At 42.5% G+C, this 19,131-nt stretch overlaps 1 protein-coding gene across 3 annotated transcripts in view; it reads right to left on the bottom strand.

Moving 5' to 3' along the window:
- The window catches only part of PUDP (pseudouridine 5'-phosphatase), a 368,457-nt gene that overhangs the window by 198,599 nt on the left and 150,727 nt on the right, over nt 1-19,131 (bottom strand). For all 3 annotated transcript variants that reach the window (XR_015769493.1, XR_015769494.1, XR_015769495.1), the window contains exons 4-5: nt 17,033-18,222; nt 8,252-8,468 (exon numbers count right to left, since the gene is read on the bottom strand). The gene's annotated coding sequence lies outside the window, so the exon portion shown is untranslated. The remainder of the gene's footprint in view (nt 1-8,251; nt 8,469-17,032; nt 18,223-19,131) is intronic.

The following is a 19,131-nucleotide window of genomic DNA, read 5'->3' as shown; positions in this document are numbered from 1 at the left end:
ACTTTTATATTTTTTCCATTTTTGGGGGGGTCTTTATAAACAAATATTTTAGTATTTTTCTTTATGGGCTTTAAAGTGGAATGTATCTGTATTTTACCTGTTTTCAAGCTATAACAACTAGGAAACATTAATTAAAGAGTGGGGAAAAAAGATGGAGGGAGGAAATCTGAATGGTCAGAAAAACAAAAAACAAAAAACAAAAAAAAAACAGAGAAAACCGTATTAAGAAAGATGACAATTTAAAAAAATAAAATCTATGAAGACTCATTGACAAGTTAAGTGCCCAATAACGTCAGAGAGATGGGACAAAATGTGTAACATTCACAAATGTAAGTCATGTCTGGCTAGTAACAATGATATCAAAGGATATTATGAATTTGTACAGAAAGATATGAACAATATATAAATTTTTTTTATTTCACAAAGATGTTTTATCTAAGGATCCCATGTTGTGGAAGAACATTTTCCAGGTCTTGCTATAATGAAGGCAGTACGGAAGGTTGTACTATGAAACGTAAACCTCAGTCATTCCAGTGGTAGGAGCATTGTAGATTGTCATTGCATTCTTTATGCATATAGACACTTTCTAGGTTTAGAATGTATATGCACTAATTGGATATTTGACAAAGAGGAGATACATTAAGAGTTGCCTCTACAGTCTTGGTCTAAAGGCAGCAAACACAGATGGCACATTTAAGAATTTGTGGCTACAGATGGGGACTGACATGTACATGGACTGTTATCATATCTTTTCTTTTTAAGATTATTTATTTATTTCAGAGACAGAGTCAGAGATATTGACAGAGATAGCAAGAGAGAGCAGAAGCAGGGAGGAGAGGAAGCAGCAGGCCCCCAGCTAAAAGGGAGCCGGACTCGAGCCTTGATCCCAGGACGCGGGGATCATGACCTGAGCCGAAGGCAGACTTTTTTTTTTCTTTTTTTAAAGATTTTATTTATTTATTTGACAGACAGAGACATAGCGAGAGCAGGAACACAAGCAGGGGGAGTGGGAGAGGGAGAAGCAGGCTTCCCGCGGAGCATGGAGCCCGATGCAGGACTCGAATCCAGGACCCTGGAATCATGACCTGAGCCGAAGGCAGACGCTTAACCGACTGAGCCACCCAGGCACCCCTGTTATATCTTATCACTGAGGCTATCAATTAAAGCAGTAACCACATAAAATGGGCTTTAAAATATATTAGGTCATTTAAATTCAATGTGAATACTGTGGGCCATAGATCATTCTTAATTTGACCATGATTGAAAGTTACAGAGAAATGCTGAGACGTGGACAATTCTATTTGTCCTTTACACAGATCGAGCCTCTTCCCACAACATTCTCCTCTGGGCTTTCCAATGATACTAGCTTAAAAGGAAAAGGAACAGGAGGAAAATTGAATATCAAACACGATTTGTAGCCCTCCATACCTCCATGACTGGAGACTGCAGATAAAACAAATGAAGAGGTCCCAGAAAGAGCAAAGCCCTTTCTCCTAGCACACAAGCGGACTATATTTATATTCAGGAGAGAACTCACCTAAAAAAAAAAAAAAATCCTTTGGTTCTGACAGCTATTTGCTGGTTTTAGAAAAGGGGAGGAAAGGATCGCCTTTCTCACTTGGTGTTTGAATAAGAGTCCTTATGTTAAACTGACATCTTGGTCTTAGGGTGAAACTCCTCTGAGACGCTCAGAAAAAAAAGAAGCGAGGAGTTAGAAATCTGCTTTTTCAACCCCAGAGTCAGATTCTCAAGTACAAACTCTGGTCTCCTTTGATTCCTTCTCCCTTCATTGGTGGGGGCAGCTGAGCTTTCACATTTCTTATGGTGGAGCAGAGCTTCTCAAACATTAATGTGCACACAAATCCACTAGGGGTCTTGTTAAAATTATAGATTCTGATTCCATAGATCTTGGCGGGGAAGGGACCTGAGATTCTACATTTCCTACAAGCTCTCAGGTGAACCCATGCTGCCTGAACCATGCCTAAATCTGGAGGTTTTCAACAGTGCTAGAGGAAAGAATAATATTTTCCTGCCTATGAGAATTTTCCATAGTTTGCACCTTATATGGTCAACTTGTGCAATGTTTCTGGGTATACTCATTTTTATCCCAGAATGTAGACTGGGTAATTACAACAGAATGAAATGTCCCTGAAATGGATCAAACAGTAAAGGAAGAGATGTTCCTGGGTGTTAGAATCTAGTTGGTCTGGGACCTGAGGGTACTGTCTACTTTCATGGAAATTGCACCAACTAGGTGGCATCATGCCCTGCTAGGAGGCAGGACAAAAACACAATTTAAGAACACAAGCACACTAGCCAACTTTGTGGTAGTGATGGAAGCAGGTAAAATCGGTGTTTCCTAGGTCAACCCTCTTCACTGCACAGAAGTCAAAAACTGTGACACATTAAGTCAACCATGATGCCATGAAATAATAGGAAGGTATAAACCAAGGAGCACTCCTTCTAGACAATTTTACTACATCAACAACCCAGAACATACCCCCTCATCTGAGCCATCCAACATGCAATACACATGGCATGCACAATTTGTCTCCCTCACCAATCTCTATGGGAAATCCAGCCACCCAAAGTATGTTTTGTCAATTTGTTTTGTAGACTTTACTGAAGATATCATAAGTGAGATAAAGGGGGACAGACTTCACACATTTCACAGCTTTTAATCCTCCAGATCTTTGTTCCCTTGTAGAGATGCTCCCCTTTAAAGACTTCCATCTCCTATTCTCCCTCTTTGTCTCTTTCCTCCTTTGATGATGATCTTCATCCCCCTCAATGAAGCAAGGCCATATGGCATTAAACCCATAGGCCCTATCAAACTCCATGTTCCACAAAACCAAAGGATGCTGCTCCCTTTAAGTGGCTCTTTAGAAAGCATGTATTGTTTCGTTTAGATGTTGATGTGATGGTTAATTCTATGTGTCAACTTGACCAGTCTAAGGGATGCCCAGACAGCTGATAGAATGTTACTTCTTGGTGTGTCTGTGAGGGTGTTTCTGCAAGAGATTAACATTTGAATCAGTAGCGTGAGTAAAGAAGATCCACCTTCACCAATGTGGGTGGGCCTCATCTAATCCATTAGGGGCTTGAATGGAACAAAAAGGCAGAGGAAGGGAAAATTCTCTTTCTCTCTTCTTGAGCTGGTATGTCCATCTTCTTCTGCCCTCAGATACTGGAGCTCTTGATTAGAGCGGTCTACCTGGCAGTAAATTTCTTTGTATGGCCTATACAAAGTATAGGAGTAATTTTTCTTTTTTTTAACACTTTTTGTTTTGTTTGGCATTCTTAGTGAAGTTCTTTATATTGGAAAGATTTTAGATTTACAGGAAAGTTGTAAAGTTAGCATGGAGATTTCCCATATGATCTTTACCCAGTTTCCCCCAATGTTAACATCTTACACAACCATGGCTTGCTTGTCCAAACTATGCAACCAACTTTGGGACATTACTATTAACTGTATTTATAAACTTTACGAGGATTTCCCCAGTTTTTCCAATAATGAGATTTTTCTCTTCCAGGATCCCATCCAGGACACTACATTGCATTTAGTTATTATACCTCTTAGTCTCCTCTGCACCATGACAATTTCTCAGAATTTCCTTGCTTTTTGTAAGCTTGACAGATATTTTTTTAGAATATCCCTCAACCTGGATTTGTCTGATGCTTTCTAATGATGAAAATGCAGATATGGGTTCTGGAGAAGAAGTCCTCAGAGGTGAGGTGCCCTTCTCACCATGTCCTATTAGGAGTCCATGATTTCCATATGACTCATCACTAACGATGTTAACCAGGGTCACTTGGTAAAGGCCGCATCTGTTTCGTTTCTCCACTGTTAATCATTTCTTGTGTTGTGTGACCATGGGATTTTTTTTTTTTAAAGTATCAGTTTTCAAAATACCTAACGTGGTATTTCTTTCTTTTTTTATTGAGTTCCTTTTTTGTTTTCAATTGATTTCTAATTCAACTTTATCTTTGTTATTTTCTCCCAGAAAAAAATCCTTAAATACCATATTTCTCATAGAACTCTCCTGCTTAAACCTTCAGGTTATTCTTGGTTGGGATAAAAGGAAACCCATATTTTGAGCATCTCCAAGGTGTGAGGGAAAGTAATAAATATTTTATATATATTTCTTACTTACATTTCACAAGAGCTCTCTAAATGAAATATTAACAGACCATTTTATCAAATGAAGAAACTAATTTTCCCAAGGCCATAAAGACAGTAAGTAATAAAACAGGTGTGAGAGAACCTAGATTCTTTACCCAAAGACTCAAGATCACCCACAGACTTCTCAAATTTGTCTTTGTCACTCTACTACATGGGCCCACTCCCACCCACCCCCAAAAAAGAAAGGTCTATGCCCTGCACTCTAAGCATTCCCTAAACATCAGTGTCTTGAACATTCACTCCTGCAAGCCCCTATTCTCCAAGTGGCCACCCCAAATATCACTCAACCTCCAAGCTGAAGCCTACCTCCTCCAGGAAGCTCCCACTGAATACGACGCCCACAGCCACATCTTCTCCCTGGTACTGAGTGTGTTTTCTAGCATATTCACTAGCACTAGATGATGGTCTCCACGCCCCTGCATCCAGCTTGTTAAAACAGAGTTAGTCCATCCATTCACCCTGCCATGGAGAGTACACAAGTTCCAGCCCTGATTAACAATGCTTGCACGAGGAAACCCCCAGGAATGGTCTCTGGCCTCTTGGCTGGAGCCATGCATTATGTCCTTCTCACCACATCCCACCTCCTGACTTTGACCCCCTCCTGTGGCCTCCCCTTGCATTCGACTGCACGCCCATGCAAAGTCAGCCAACCACCAAGGTAGAGGGAGCAGGCCTCAAGACTGTTATCACTTTTTTTTTTTTTAAGATTTTATTTATTTATTTCAGAAAGGGAGCGTGTGAGTGCAAGCATGAACAGGAAAAGGGCAGAGGGAGAAGCAAACACCCTGCTGAGCATAGAGCCCAGTGTGGGGCTCGATCCCAAGACCCTGAGATCATGACCTGAGCTGAAGGCAGATGCTTAGCCGACTGAGCCACCCAGGCGCCCCAGATTGTTATCACTTCTGATGCTAATTGCAAGATCTGGGGGGTTTCCCCAGACCACTCTATAATTCTACAGAAGGACTCACAGATCTCACAGAAAGCTGGTTTTCTCCCAGTTATGATTTACTATAGTGAAAGAGTACACATGGAAATCAGCAGAGGGAAAAGATGTACAGAGATGCATGTGGGAAAACTGCAAATGCAGAGCTTCCAGGTATCCTCTCCCTCTTTGGAGACATGGACAGTATTATATTCCCAGCACTGATGTGTGACAAATCACAGGGATTACTGCCATGCAGGAACACTCACCTGAGATTTGGGGTCTAGAGTTTTTATGGAGACTCCATCATGTAAGAATGACAGACTGACCATGTGGCTGACCTCAGTCTCCGGCCACTCAGGAAGACAAGCTACTACCGCATGACCCAAAGCCCTTACCTTCTGTCACTTTGTTAGGTTTTCTGGCATGCCCAGCACCCCCACTCTAAATCACAGTGTTACACAACCCAGTGACCCAAAGCCCCCGAGGCAAACAGAGGCAAACCCCTGTCTCAGGACATTCCAAGGGCTTAGAGGTCACTTCCAGAAGCTAAGGGGCAAGGGCCAGATCTCTTTTTGAACAAGATTAAATTCTAGACTACACTGTTGGGTATCTCTTACTATCTTGAGGACCTTCCTCCTCTTTTTTGACACTTAGCTCTGAGCATGTTTCTTACCACAACCAGAACATGTGTGTATATTCAGACACTCAGACATTTACACTGATGTTTCCACAGTGCTAGGATTATGGTTGGTTCTTTTTGTTTCTCATTTATACTTTTCTACTATATCCACATATCCTACAAAAATGCTTGCTTCAATAATCAGGATGGGAAAACAGGTTTTAATGAGGCTTTTTTTTTTTTTACATGTTGCCTATCCAGTTTTGTTCACTATGAACTATAAGATTTGTCCACTCAATAAGTCACTGATATAGTATTTGGAGGATTGCACGTGCTTTTTCCTCCCATGAATTATGTGAAGAATCACTAAAAAGGATATGTTAAGAATAATGTAAACTCTACTTGCTAATTAGAACTAGGCATGTTTTAAAGTAAAATGCCCTAAGTACACACCTAAACAGCATCAGCCCACACAAGAGACATGTATATGTAAACACAACCATATGTAGGTGTCGATACGGAGACGTGTGGATTGTGTCACTCTATGTAAGATGCTTCAGCCAGTATGACCATGGGAGTACTCTCTTATTTGTCTTATCCAAATTTCTTCTCTGCCCGTTCAATGGTGCTATTTCTCACTACAGCATGCACTGTCAAAGGAGACAATGGAACCCCTAAGGGACCAAGACTGAATCTTAGGGGTGAAAGAAATCTTAGGGTTTTTATGTATAAAGCACAAATATGCACGCGGTACATAAAAAGATAAACAATGTAAGTACGGTATTAAACTTACATGGGAGGGAAATGGTACAATTAGAAAAGAAAATGTCCAAAAAAAAAAAAAAAAAATGAAAGCAACTCCTTTGTGAAGCCTTATCTTCCTCAACCTTAACTGAGAACTCCTTACTTTGACACTAGAATTTCTTGAATTTACTTCAGCCATAACCATAACAGCATCGAAAAGAGGTCATGGTGCCTCCCCCTCCGTGTGAAGCTCACCAGAGCTTCCTTGTAATTATCTCTCTATTTGCAAGAAACCAGCACTGTCTGTAGCACCTGGGAAGCACTACATAATCATTTCATGAATAAGTAAACCAGCTAAGAACAAAAGGTTAACAATAAAAATAACTCACAAGTATTGAACATTGACAAGGGGCCAAAGATGGTTTTGATTATCTCCTAAATCCTCACAGCACCCCTATGAAGGAGACACTGGGGTTTCCATTCTCCTTTTATAAACAAGAAAAGTGACACACAGAGAATTTAAGCCAAGTTTCCAAGCCGGCTCAGTTAGTAAGTGGAAGACCCAAGGACAGATCCAGGAGCCTAAACATCGCTCCACTTCTCCGTATCAACACGTCATCGTTATTCCTGAGAGCAATCCAGCGCTTGGAAGAAGTATTCTTTATGCTAAGAAAGAATAAACATACCCTTCATAAATAATACAAAAACAAGCAACAGCTTCTACAGAGTGGAGAGCTACTGCCAAGGAGCCTGGAGTATGCTGGCCATTAATAAAACATTTTTAAATGTACTCTAATTGGAATACAATAAGGAAAATTAATAAATGATTCTGAAACAGAGAGCAAGTAGAAACAATTATTATATTTTTGCATGTATTGAGAACCCATAACAGTCCCACTGTCGGGCTCACAAAATCCATCCCGCGTGCTATGAGGTGTAGTTTTAACCACTGGTAGACATGTCAGTCTACATTTTGTTGGACCACTGTTTTAATCTGGTAGGGTCTGCCTCTGAGAGATTTAAAAAAAAAAAAAAAAGTCAAATAAAATAACACACAGGTTCTCAGTAATTCCATATACTGTGCTTGACGGCAATGCTAGACCCCTACATATGACTCGACCAGAGCATTCGCACACAGTAAATTCCAGGCACGCATAACCGCAGGTATCAATGTCCCACACTTCTGCCTGGTTTTCAATCAAATCTTTGCTATAAAATAGAAGACAATTCCAGACGGTCCTGTGTTTAGCTTAGAGTCTATTATTTCTGCCACATGAGCTGTTCTTCAACAGAACACAGTCACTTTGGAAAGTTCTTATTTTGCTAAACGTGTCCCTGAGCAAATTTCTAAATAATTATAGTCCCTCAAAAATGAGAACTTTTATGCCATGAAATTCAACCAGTGGGAAAACTGCTTTCAGTTGTCCCAGGCTTGTTGCAAAGGACTGTTCTGGTTTTACATTTAATGCTTCTCAGTTTTGTACCAAGCCAATATTCAGAGTTTTGAAAATTAGCTTTATATGGTGATCACTGGTCTCCTTCCACATTTTCTAAAAACTACATCACTAGCTCCACTCTGTGTGAATAAATCTAGAGCTTCAGCTATGACTGATAAACCGTGATTCTCATGTCAATGGTAATTCTAACAATAGATGTTTGTGCTACAATTTATAGCTACAGAGCTTTTTACACGTGTTGCTGAACTTACTCTCAGAAGAACAGAAGCTATCGGCACTGCTATAATCTGTCAGACAAGGTTCCGGGGAGAAATATCACTTACCAGAGGTAGTGCGTCAAGGTAGAGTAAGCTGCATCTACAAACAGATCCAACGTGGTGGCTCAGACATGGTCACTTCCGTGCACAGTGTAGAGCTTGTGTTGAGGGGCAGCGGAAACCTCCGCTCCACACGGTCATTCAGGGATCCAAGCTGTCATGCCTCTACCAACTTCAACTCACATCTTGCACTGACCCTCTGGGCATCAGCACCTGCAGTTGGCTGGAAGGAAGTGGAGGGGGGTACATCTTGTGAGAGACTTCCATAGTTAGGCCTAGCACATTGACTTCTGCTCACTTCTGGGAGCACCTGGTCAGCTGGGCACACCTAACTATGAGGAAGACTGGCAACGGACATGGCTGGGTATATGGAAGAAGGGGTGGGCAAACGGTCTCTCCCACAGCTAAGGAAGAGCCCGAGCAGGACTGAGCCAAGTTCTTCTGACTCAAATCCTGTATCTTCTCTCTATCCATCCCTGCCTGAATGCCTGGACTTAATTAAAGTATCATTGGATCAAATGGACTGCTTCCTCATGACAAACATTTTTTCATAGGGGATATAGCCATCGCTGTGTTCAGGCCAACACTCTACTAGCCAACATTTTCCTCCAGGAGGAAATTGGCTTTTTATCTCTTGAGAACACAATTGATCCCCAAGGGCTAAGACTTCAGTGCAAATCTAAGCTATGGGACAAGCAGACAGAATGAACTGTGTCAGGAGTGTAAGGTTTGGGGGCAGGTGCTGCTTATTTGGTCCTGCCCAGGGTTTGCAGCGCTAGAATCCTGGATTCTGTAGATATGTGTAAGTAGGTACCTACTGGGACCTACCCTGTAAGAGTGGGCAGCCTCTGTAGGTCATGAGATCTTGTAGAAATGAAGGCATTTGTCCAAGAGAAATAAAAACACATGTCCCCACAAAAACTCATAAACGGATGTTCATAGCAGCATTTTTCATAAGAGTCAGTATGTGGAAAAGCCATAAACGTCCACCAACCAATGAATGGATAAGCAAAATGTGTTCCATCCACGTAATGGAGTACTATTTGGCCATAAAAAACGATGGAATTCTGACAGGTGCTACAATGTGGATGAACCTCAAAGACATTATGCACAAAGAAGCCAGACACAAAAGGTCACATATTGTAGATTCCATTTACATGAAATGTCCAGAGGAGCCAAATCTAGAGAGACAGAAAGCAGACTGACTGGTGGTTGCCAGGGGCTGGCAGAGGGTGGAATGGAGATTGACTGCTGATGGGTAGAGGCTTTCTTTTGGGGGGAATGAAAATATTCTAACATTGTGGTAATGGATGCACAACTCTGTGCATCTACTAAAAAACACTGAGCTGTAGAATGTGGCTGTGTGAATTGAATGGCATGTGAATTCCATCTTAATGAAGGTGTTATAAAGAAAAGAAATGAAGTCCTATCTCAGGGGCATGCAGTGAGCTTGTTCCAAAGGGACAAGGAAGGGGCCGTGGAGGGCCTCCAGAGTGCCTCAGGATTCCCTTAGCAACATGGCCAAGGAAAGTTGTAGCCACATAGCCATGGTACCAGTGACATTCCATGAAATGGGAATCCACAACACATTCCTTCTGTACAGCCTCAGCTTCCTTCTTTATATGCTGAGCGCATGCAGCCTGAGCAGCTAGGAGGCAGACCAAAGACCACAGACCTCATGCCCCTCATGGCGTTTTCCCCTTGCAAAAATCTTTCAGAATAAAACTCTCTCCTAAGTCTGGATTTGGTTTCTGTTTGTTTTTATTTGTTTTGTGTTTTGACACCCAAACCCACACGGGGCTCTCAGGATTAAATTGACAAGTGGTTCCTCCCAACACCATCATTCGTTCCTACCCTGGCCTACTTTCCTCAACACTGATGGAACTGATTTGTCGATACATCTCCTTGCTCCATCTGTGGAGCTCCGTCCATCCTCTGTTTTCTTGTAACGAGTTGAATTACCACTGATAATCAGATTCTCAAAACACAGCAATCCTTGGAGAAGCTTTTTGATTTGGGTCTTCTGGAAGAAGGTAAAAGGACTTTTTCGGTGATGAGAACTGTGACTTTCTGCCACACGGTGGGTTACAGAGGATACACCTTGTGTTCTCACATGCCCACCGAGCGATGCTTAAGCAAGCTGTAGAGGGAGCCATGTCCCCTCAGAGCTGGCTGGGGTTTTCTCTTTGTCCTTTCTTCTCTTTCCCCAGCTAATCTGTACCCAGAACTCTTCCTTTTTACTGAGTTAGTTCCTATTTGGCATTTTCTTGAAATGCTGAGTGTTTATCCATGCATTTCTAGCCAGGTCTTCCCACCACACAGGGACAGGGATGATGACCATAACTCCTTTGTATGATGTGCACTGATGTTCCTCCAGGGTAGTCTTTTGGGTTGTTGCTTTTAACCCCTTCCTGCTCTATATTCTGTGGGCTGTTCTAAGGAAAGAAACACGTCCGACAGCCATCACTTCAGTCTCCTGAAAATTTGACTCTACGTGAAGGAGGAACTGAATGTTTGGGAGCTCTTTGCCAGGTTCTTCATCTGTCTCATTTTCCTAAAACCACAACTGTTCTAACCACACAGAAATAAGTGGCTCACATTAGCGTGCCTATTCTGGTAACTTTATCAAGAACTGTATTCTAGGAAGTGAATAGTGGACCTACATCTATATTATAGGCAGTTTCTGGGCTTTATTTACAAACAGAGTGCTTTAGACAAAGTCTTTTGCATAATACAAATAGCAAGTGATTATTCTCAAATGGCCATAATACTCCCAGTCAAAAGCTCTTTCAACTGAAATGGCATTAGCATACATCTTATTTTCCGGAAAATGTATTGGAAACTGCAGGAGAAAGGTCCATTCTCTTTGCATTTGGGAGAACTAAGCTACTGAATAAAGAGGAAAACCGAGTCGTTACTGAAAGACCTGATTCTCTGCTTTGGAGAGGTTTGATAACTCAGTTCCAGAAGTGAGTCTAGGGCTCCTTTGTGTTTGGAGTGAGGCACTGGTGAAGCAGGCAGGAATAAAACACTGAATAAGATATGGTCCCTTCTCTAAGGACATTTATAATCTTCTTTTATGAACATTCCAGCCAAGAATCCCCAAGCACCATGTGAGGGGATGACACATTTCAAAGTTTGGGTTTGTTTCTTTCTCCCCCCCTCCTAATACCATCCAAATGTAGTGCCTTCACCAACAAAATGATGATATCCACTGGGACCCAGACAATAGTCAAAAGAATGGAAAGCTGAATAACTTTGTCCTCCGTGTGATATCTGCTTGATGAGTAAAAAAAAAAAAAAAAAAGAAGAAGAAGAAGTAGATGACTATTTTTGCACTAAAGAGTCACAGTCCAAGGCCCTCTGCTTTGATCTAAGGCTCTTTGGGGTCACTGAAGTGTCATTTGGAAAACTGCTTCCTGACGCATAATATTATGGTAATGATCCCCTACAGCCTGGCACAAAGGCTCTGCCATGAGAGCCAACAATTTATTTTCTTCCAAGTATTGTTTTAAAACAAGAGGCAGCTGGGGGTCAAGAGAGAGGCTCTGGGTTATAACAGGCTTAATGCGACCCTTGGAATTTTTTTAACACGCTTGGGAGGAGAAAGATTGTTCAGAAATACTCATTTACAGAACCAGTTCAAGAGACACAGAAAAGATACATTTCTCTTACGTCTGAGCACACAATTATAAGCTAATAACAATATAAATAAGGAGAAGAGAGGAAGGTGTTAGAATTTTGGGGGTGAGGTTAGAAGCCGAGAGACCTAGATTCCAACCCCAGCCTTGCCTCTCATTGATTATATCCTTTTGGCTTACAAATCAAGCTTTTTGAGCTCAGCCACCTCAGATAGAGCAGAACGACCTGCCTCAAAGACAGGGGTGAAGTTTAAATGCAATATTGTGAGCTAAGAAACAAATATACAGTGTATGTACATAGACTAGTCTATGTGTATAGTTTATGTACATAGTGTAAACTTAACAACTGTACTGATCATTGCTAGTATTACTGTTATACAGGAGTTATACAGAGGGCCAGGTACCATGCTCTGCTCCACATCTGAGATAGGCAGTGTGATGTACATTTATTTTGTCTAGGCTATGGTGCCCCGTATTCGGCTGAACACCAGGCTAGGTGTTGCCATGTGAAGGTGTATTTTAGATGTGATTACATCAGTAGACTCTGAGGAAAGCAGATTATCCTGCATAATGTGGTTGGGTGGGGAGTGGATGGGGGCCGAGGGTGGGTCTTACCTAATCATTTGAGGGGCTTAGGAGCAAAGACCGAAGTTTCCCAAAGAAGAAACAATTCTTTCTCAAGACTGCAGCATAGAAACCCTGCTGAATTTCCAGCCTTCTGGTCTGCCCTGAAGATTTGGGGCTTGCCAGCCCCTACGATCATGAGCCAGTTCCTGAAAATAATGAGAGAGAGAGAGAGAGAGAGAGAGAGAGAGAGAGAGAGAAACACAAATATAGCTGTCTACAGAGACAGAGACAGATCTCTCTCTATGGAGGGATCAACAGGGCCAACAGAATTATAGCTATCTCTATAGTATGGATCTGTCTAGACAGACGATAAATAGATAGATCCAACAGAACTATAGTGATCACCCTATAGACAAAGATAGGTTGGATACACCTATGCACCTGTCTTTCTACCTGGGGAGATCTGTCTCTGGCTCTCTCTACAGAGAGACAGGTCTATGCATGGATAGGCATATGTAGATATACCTACACCTGTGTACCTCCACCCCTCTTATCTGGGGATATCCTACTTGTTCTGTTTCTGTAGAGAACCTGATTAATTCCGGCAGGGAGAGCCACAGGTAAATAGGCTATCGGAATGCTCTGTGACGGGTCTCACTAGGAGCGCCACGTAATGCTGTCTTTGAAGGACTGGATGACGCTGCCCAAAAAGAGGGTTGAAAATGAGAACACCCTTTAATGGGTAGATACCAGGGGAGGATCAGCTAGAGGATTGAGAAGATATATAAGATATGTGGGGTATGAGGCCAAGCAAGACAAGGGGGAGAGCTTTCCCAAGGGAAGGAGGGTTCATCTGACGGGAGCGCTAGAAAGCGTACATCAGAGAGAGGAATACGTGCAGTGGGGAGTTCAGCCAGGTGTTACTATGGCACGAAGACTAGATGCAGGGTGTGGCCATGGAGGTGGCTGGAGAGGAATGAAGGAGCAGATCCTGAAGGGAGAAGACCAAGAATTCAACAAGTGCGACTCCCATGAACCTCTCAGGGTCCAGATCTGTGGCTGTCCCTGGGAGAGCACTGCAGGGCGGGGGCGGCCCCAGGGAAGAGCCAGGCAGTGGAAGAAAGGCTGAAAACATGGAAGTGTTCGCTCATTGCAGAACAGATGTCCCAGACGGAGAAGAGTAGTGAGAGGCTGGGTCAGGAGGCTGGAGGATGGTGGGGACCGAGAGTTCAGGAGACGTAGTTGTGATGGCCAGATGGGTCCACCTCCCGGGCAGGGATGTGGGGAGCCCTAGTCTATGGTCTCAGTGGAATCACCCAGGGAGCTTTACAAATACTGCTGCCAGGGTCCCACCCCAGAAATGCTGTGGTTACTAATGTGGGGTGCAGCCTCAAGCTGAGAATGTTCAGAACAAGCTGCCCACGTCACGCTCACGTCCAGTCAAGGGTTAAGAACTATCCCAGTCCAACTGCAGGTCGGGAGAACTTTACTTCCCAGGACTCTCACACTTACAGAGAGTAGCTGCTTTCCCTGGCAGCAGGGGAACTCCAGGTGCTTGGGAGAATGTTTACCTTGGCCTGACATCATTGCAATTCTGAGTGTGTTCTGACACCCACGGATGAATAAACTCTGTGTTCTAGATGGGGTCCTCTGGAGTATGGGCTGCTTAACCCTGGAGCCAAGAAAAAGTTCTAGGTTCAAAACAAGTGGCCTGAAAACTCTCAGGCAGAGGGTCCTTTTTCTGAGTCTTCTGGGAAAATCAGAGTATAGAGTTCTCACTTTATACTTGAAAAAGCTGCAGTCTCTGGTATTTGGGGGATTCCAGACTTTCCGAAGGGAACCATCCATAGTCCATGAGGTAGCCATTATCATCTCAGTTTTAAAGATGAAGAAACCAAGAAATAGAGAGGAAAAGCAAATTATCTCTGGGTTATCCATCTAGTACACTGAATAGTACGTTACTTATATATTGCGAAACGGATCACTGGGGGGGCTATCCAAGTCTGTCCCCACAAAAAGCCAAGACCTGAGTTCTTATTTAACTCCAAAATCAAGGATATGGGCATTGATTCAATAAGCCCATCTGAAATTTGTTTTTTGAGGAGACAAAAGAAAGAGACAAACTTAACTGATATTGGAAGCATGAGTTTTATCTGCCACCGGAGTGTGGAGAAATCTTACCATGAAGATCCCCACACATTTGAGGGGAACTGACTTCTCTGTCCCTTGTACAACAGAACTCTAGATCTATGACATGGTTTTGACATTCGAGGAAGGTAAGGTGTGAATCTCCTGACCACAGCTTAGAGTCTACGATCCGTAGACCAATGGTGGTGCCAACCCACCCTCTGAGGAGAGAGGTTTGATTTATCCATCAACCTGTAAGGCTGGGGTTGGCTGGCTTAATATGGGGCTGTGTCCAAGGAGTGGAGGGTAAATGGTGATCAGATTCCGTCTCTTTCATGCCTTGCATGTCCAACAGACTATCCTTCATCATCACCAAAATCTTGCTCACGTATCAGTAGCGGCCAACGTAGTCAACTCACTTCCAGGATTAACTGAGACCAGCAACTCCCCAAATACACTGACTGTCTTTCCTAAACAACAGACAGCTTTGTTCCTAAAGCACCTGTGAGGAGAAGGCTGTGGGGTCCCTGTGAGCAGAGCGGGTATGAATGGCTCCAAAAGCACCCAAACGGTGAGGTATATGATTCTAAATCTTGCTGCTCACATAAATTTTCCTTAAAGATATTTGTTCTGAAAATGGGTGTAGGCGCTGCATCTCATTGTGTATAGACAGAAGGACAGCCTGGTGGTCCACCTCCACCAAGCCCACGTGTGTCACTGTCTCTTGGAGGCTGCACCAAGACTGACTCTCTCTTGGTGAGCAACCAAGTGGGTGTGAAGACATGTCCCCACGGAAGGCCCATTCTACGAATAAAGGCAGATCTCACCTGCTCTTTGGAACAGATCTCTTTGCAGAAGCTAATCAGCCCTTAAACCCTAGTACAACTGTGGGACACAATCTACTGTATCTGCTAACACTGAAGATGTAATCATGCTTCTAAACACGGAGTACTTTCCTTTGTCTAAGCAAATCTGAATTAAAAAAAAAAAAAAAAAAGGATCAGGGACGCCTGGGTGGCTCATTCGGTTAAGCGTCTGACTTTGGCTCAGGTCATGATCCCAGGGTCATGGGATTGAGTCCCACATCGGGCTCCTTGCTGAGCAAGGAGCCTGCTTCTCCCTCTGCTTGCCTCTGTCTCTCTCTCTCTCTGATAAATAGAATCTTAAAAAAAAAAAAAAGTATCAGTTAAAAGTCTTTTTCTATCAATAGATCTTTTTTATTGTAGCTCTTATCAATAGATTTTTGACTTAACACTACATTAACAATGGAGCTGCCATTCATGAGTCATGTAGCTATTTTGTAAAATCAGGTTTTGGAAGGTATGCTGTTATGTAAAACTCAAAGTTTATACAATAATTACTCTGTGTTATGTAACGTTGTGGAACGCATGAAGGTATGTGCAAAAGGCCTCTTGAAATTCATATTTCTTTTTGGCAGAAAAAAATAATTTTGGAGACTCCTATTGGTGGGAAGTGGGCCCGTCGGCAGATGGACCTTGGACTCCGGCAAACTTCAGAGTAGAAAGACTGTAACTCCGGGTGGGATATGATGGCATGCAGAATAGGCGAGGCTGTCTGAGTTGGGCATTTTTGCATTCATCTTCTAAAATGAAATTGCCCAAGAGAATAATTATTCATCTTTTCAAAGAAGGGAATAATCAGTGCTCTCCATGTGGCTCCAAACTCAGATTTCCAGGATCTAATTTAGACACTAACTTAACAAGCCAAACTTTTTACCCATAAAGGTGGACTAAAAGAAAAGAGAGAAAAACTTGTAGGATGAGTGGGGTCAAGAGGTGTCAGAGAAATTCCTAGATTTGGCCCCTGCAAGGGTCAAGGTCACACCACTGACAAGATGGTGGTCCAAGCTCATGGCGTGGGTTGGTGGATCCATTCACACAGGCTACAGTCGATGGTGCCCCTGCAGCTGTGGTGTGGCTCCTGATATAATTCTGGGCATGAAAACAGTCAAGGAGACTTGAGAATAGCCCTTCTGAAGTAAGGTTAGACATCATTCTCTCAGCTACTTCCTTAGAGAATTCTGAATGCAGGTTCCATTAAAAGAACAATACAGCAACAAAGGGACATCCTACTACTGTTTATTTAGAGATTTCAACCCACCTTACACCCTTTGGATGAAAATTACAGCTTCTCATGTACCTACCATTCTAGGGGCCAGAATATCAAGGTGAAAACCCTCCCCTCTGATTGTCTGAGCATGGAAAACAAACAAAATAATTAGTGACTCGAAAGGCATTTCAGACATTGGCTCACATGTAGCCATACAAAACAGGGAAGATTCTGTTTGTAAATTCCAATCATTACCTAGAAAGACTTTAAGGATTCATATCCTAGGCAACAGAAATGTGCTCTGTAAAAGAAATCTTCCTACACGCTTTTCTATATTTATATATAGTTAAGCTTGCGTTTAAACAAATGAGGACTTTCTTACCTCTCTGCCCAGTGGTCCTTCAGCAAACCAGCTTCCCGTTCTCCAAGTCACTCCACGAATGGGCAGAAAGAACTGGATCCCATCGTGGAGACCACAGGCTGCCCCTCATCTAAGAGACGTAGAAACTTTCATACCAAGCCTTCCAGTTGTATTAGCTGCTATTATCTTACAGGAGAGAGCTTTGTGCGAGACATCCTTGTCCCACAAATAGGAAACTGGCTTCAGTGACTGAGAATCAAGAGTATGCAGTCATGGAGTTGGTTCCCCATTAACAAAGACCATTTCTATGTTGACACGCATCTTTTCTGGTTTGAAGAATAATCAGTGGAATAAATTTGAGGCTGTATTTGCTGCAGTCGTTGGACAAAATATTATTTTCTTTCATTGCACTCTGAAGTTATGATTTTGGACCCTCTGGTCATCAAGGCAAAGGATACAAACTAATTGCAAACTCTCAGGAACACCAAAGCTAGAACATCCCAGGGACTGCCACCTGAGACCTTTGCTTGGGGCTCTCCGTGTGATGCTGCTCGTTGGTTAGTGATTTGATGAACTGAAGGCAAGGAGGAAGAGTCTCTACTAACTGATGCGAAAATGCTGAGTCCCTTATCCTCCCAGACCATGCAAAGCTCCACCACAGCAAAGGAAGTCAGCACAATGAAAAAAGTGTGAGATCCACAACAGTGAGAATATGAACGTGAGCACCATCATTTTGCAAGACGGTGACCATGGATTTGGTAGGGAGATGTCAAAGGACTTCTGGGAACGTGTTTGGGTTCCAGGCCCAGGTAACCTTCTCCTCTAGCAAAATGCATCGTCTTTCCCACGAGCTTGGACACTGAAGTTTGGGGGCCAGAGTCTCGGGATGTCATGAAGCAGTATTTCTCTGATGAGTCCTCATGCAGCAAGAAGCAAGTCAACAGTGCTTCAAGAACATGCAGCATTCAGTGAATGGGCTGATGGCCACGGGTTCAAGAAACCTTCAGTAGGAGAGAAATTTACTCTAACCTCCATCTACCTTTTTCATTTTTCAAACCCAATTCTGCAGAATACACTATAACCCTCAGTATATCCTGAGATGCTACATCCTGGAGGCCTTTTGGTGCTTCAGTGATGTCTTTGGTGGAGCCCAAGATAGTTTTTATGTTGAATTCCATCTTCAGTGGGGGCAGTACCATGTAGAGTTCTTTCTAAAAGAAAAGAGGGGAGAACATGAATCAACAGTGGAAACATGGATTTGTTTCTCCCTCTGTCATCAACATTTGGGAATAAAAAAAGTAGCCAGTGGTTTAATTTTAGTCTTCATTAATTTTTAATAAATTTGTACCACTGTCCAGATTTAAATCACCACTAAGGACTGAGAACGCAGCAATAATTGGCTCAATTTAGGTCAGACGTTGGTAATGATGTTTAAACAAAGATTATGTAACAAAAAAAATGAATGACAATGATCCTCTCAGAGCCTCTCAGATTAAAAACACAAAACAACAACAACAAAAGAAAAGCACAGAAGATATAACAAAAGAAGAAAAAAAAACCTTTCAAGAGTCAATTCTGGGCCATCTTAGTCAAGGAATATTTTTACAGGTTGGGATGATCAGTCATGACAAAACTAAGAAGTCACTATGAGCAAAAAGGTAGGACTTCTGATACAGCAGAAAATGTGAATTGCATTCCACAATCTAGGTTTCCTGTGTCTCGATAAAACTGCATCCACTTTCCATTACCAAGTCCATTCACCGACCTCATGACCTCTGAACTTCAGATGTCCAGGCCTGGACCTCAGAGTAACTGCTAAATAGGATTGCTTGTTAAAGATCTGGAGAAGCTCAAAGCAGACACCTCCATGATCACCTATCAAGGAACAGGTGGGGACGATGCGCATCGTTAGACAAGAAATAAAGCCTCAAGACTTATGGCTGTGATTTACTTCTAGATTAACATTATATCCTTGAAAATTTAGTGTAAACTGTAACGTTATAATAATTTACGTCATGTTGTCTGACAGTATATGATATGCAGGTTATCTTCCAAATTATGCCTCCTTGCAGCTAAATCAGCAGGCATTTGATAGGAAAAATCAACATACTGTGATTAAA

The sequence above is a fragment of the Eumetopias jubatus genome, unplaced genomic scaffold, assembly GCF_037043125.1.
Source record: "Eumetopias jubatus isolate StellerSeaLion01/CBP00866 unplaced genomic scaffold, mEumJub1_p1.0 scaffold_11, whole genome shotgun sequence".
Taxonomy (NCBI): domain Eukaryota; kingdom Metazoa; phylum Chordata; class Mammalia; order Carnivora; family Otariidae; genus Eumetopias; species Eumetopias jubatus.
This window is presented reverse-complemented; position numbering and strand designations above follow the sequence as displayed.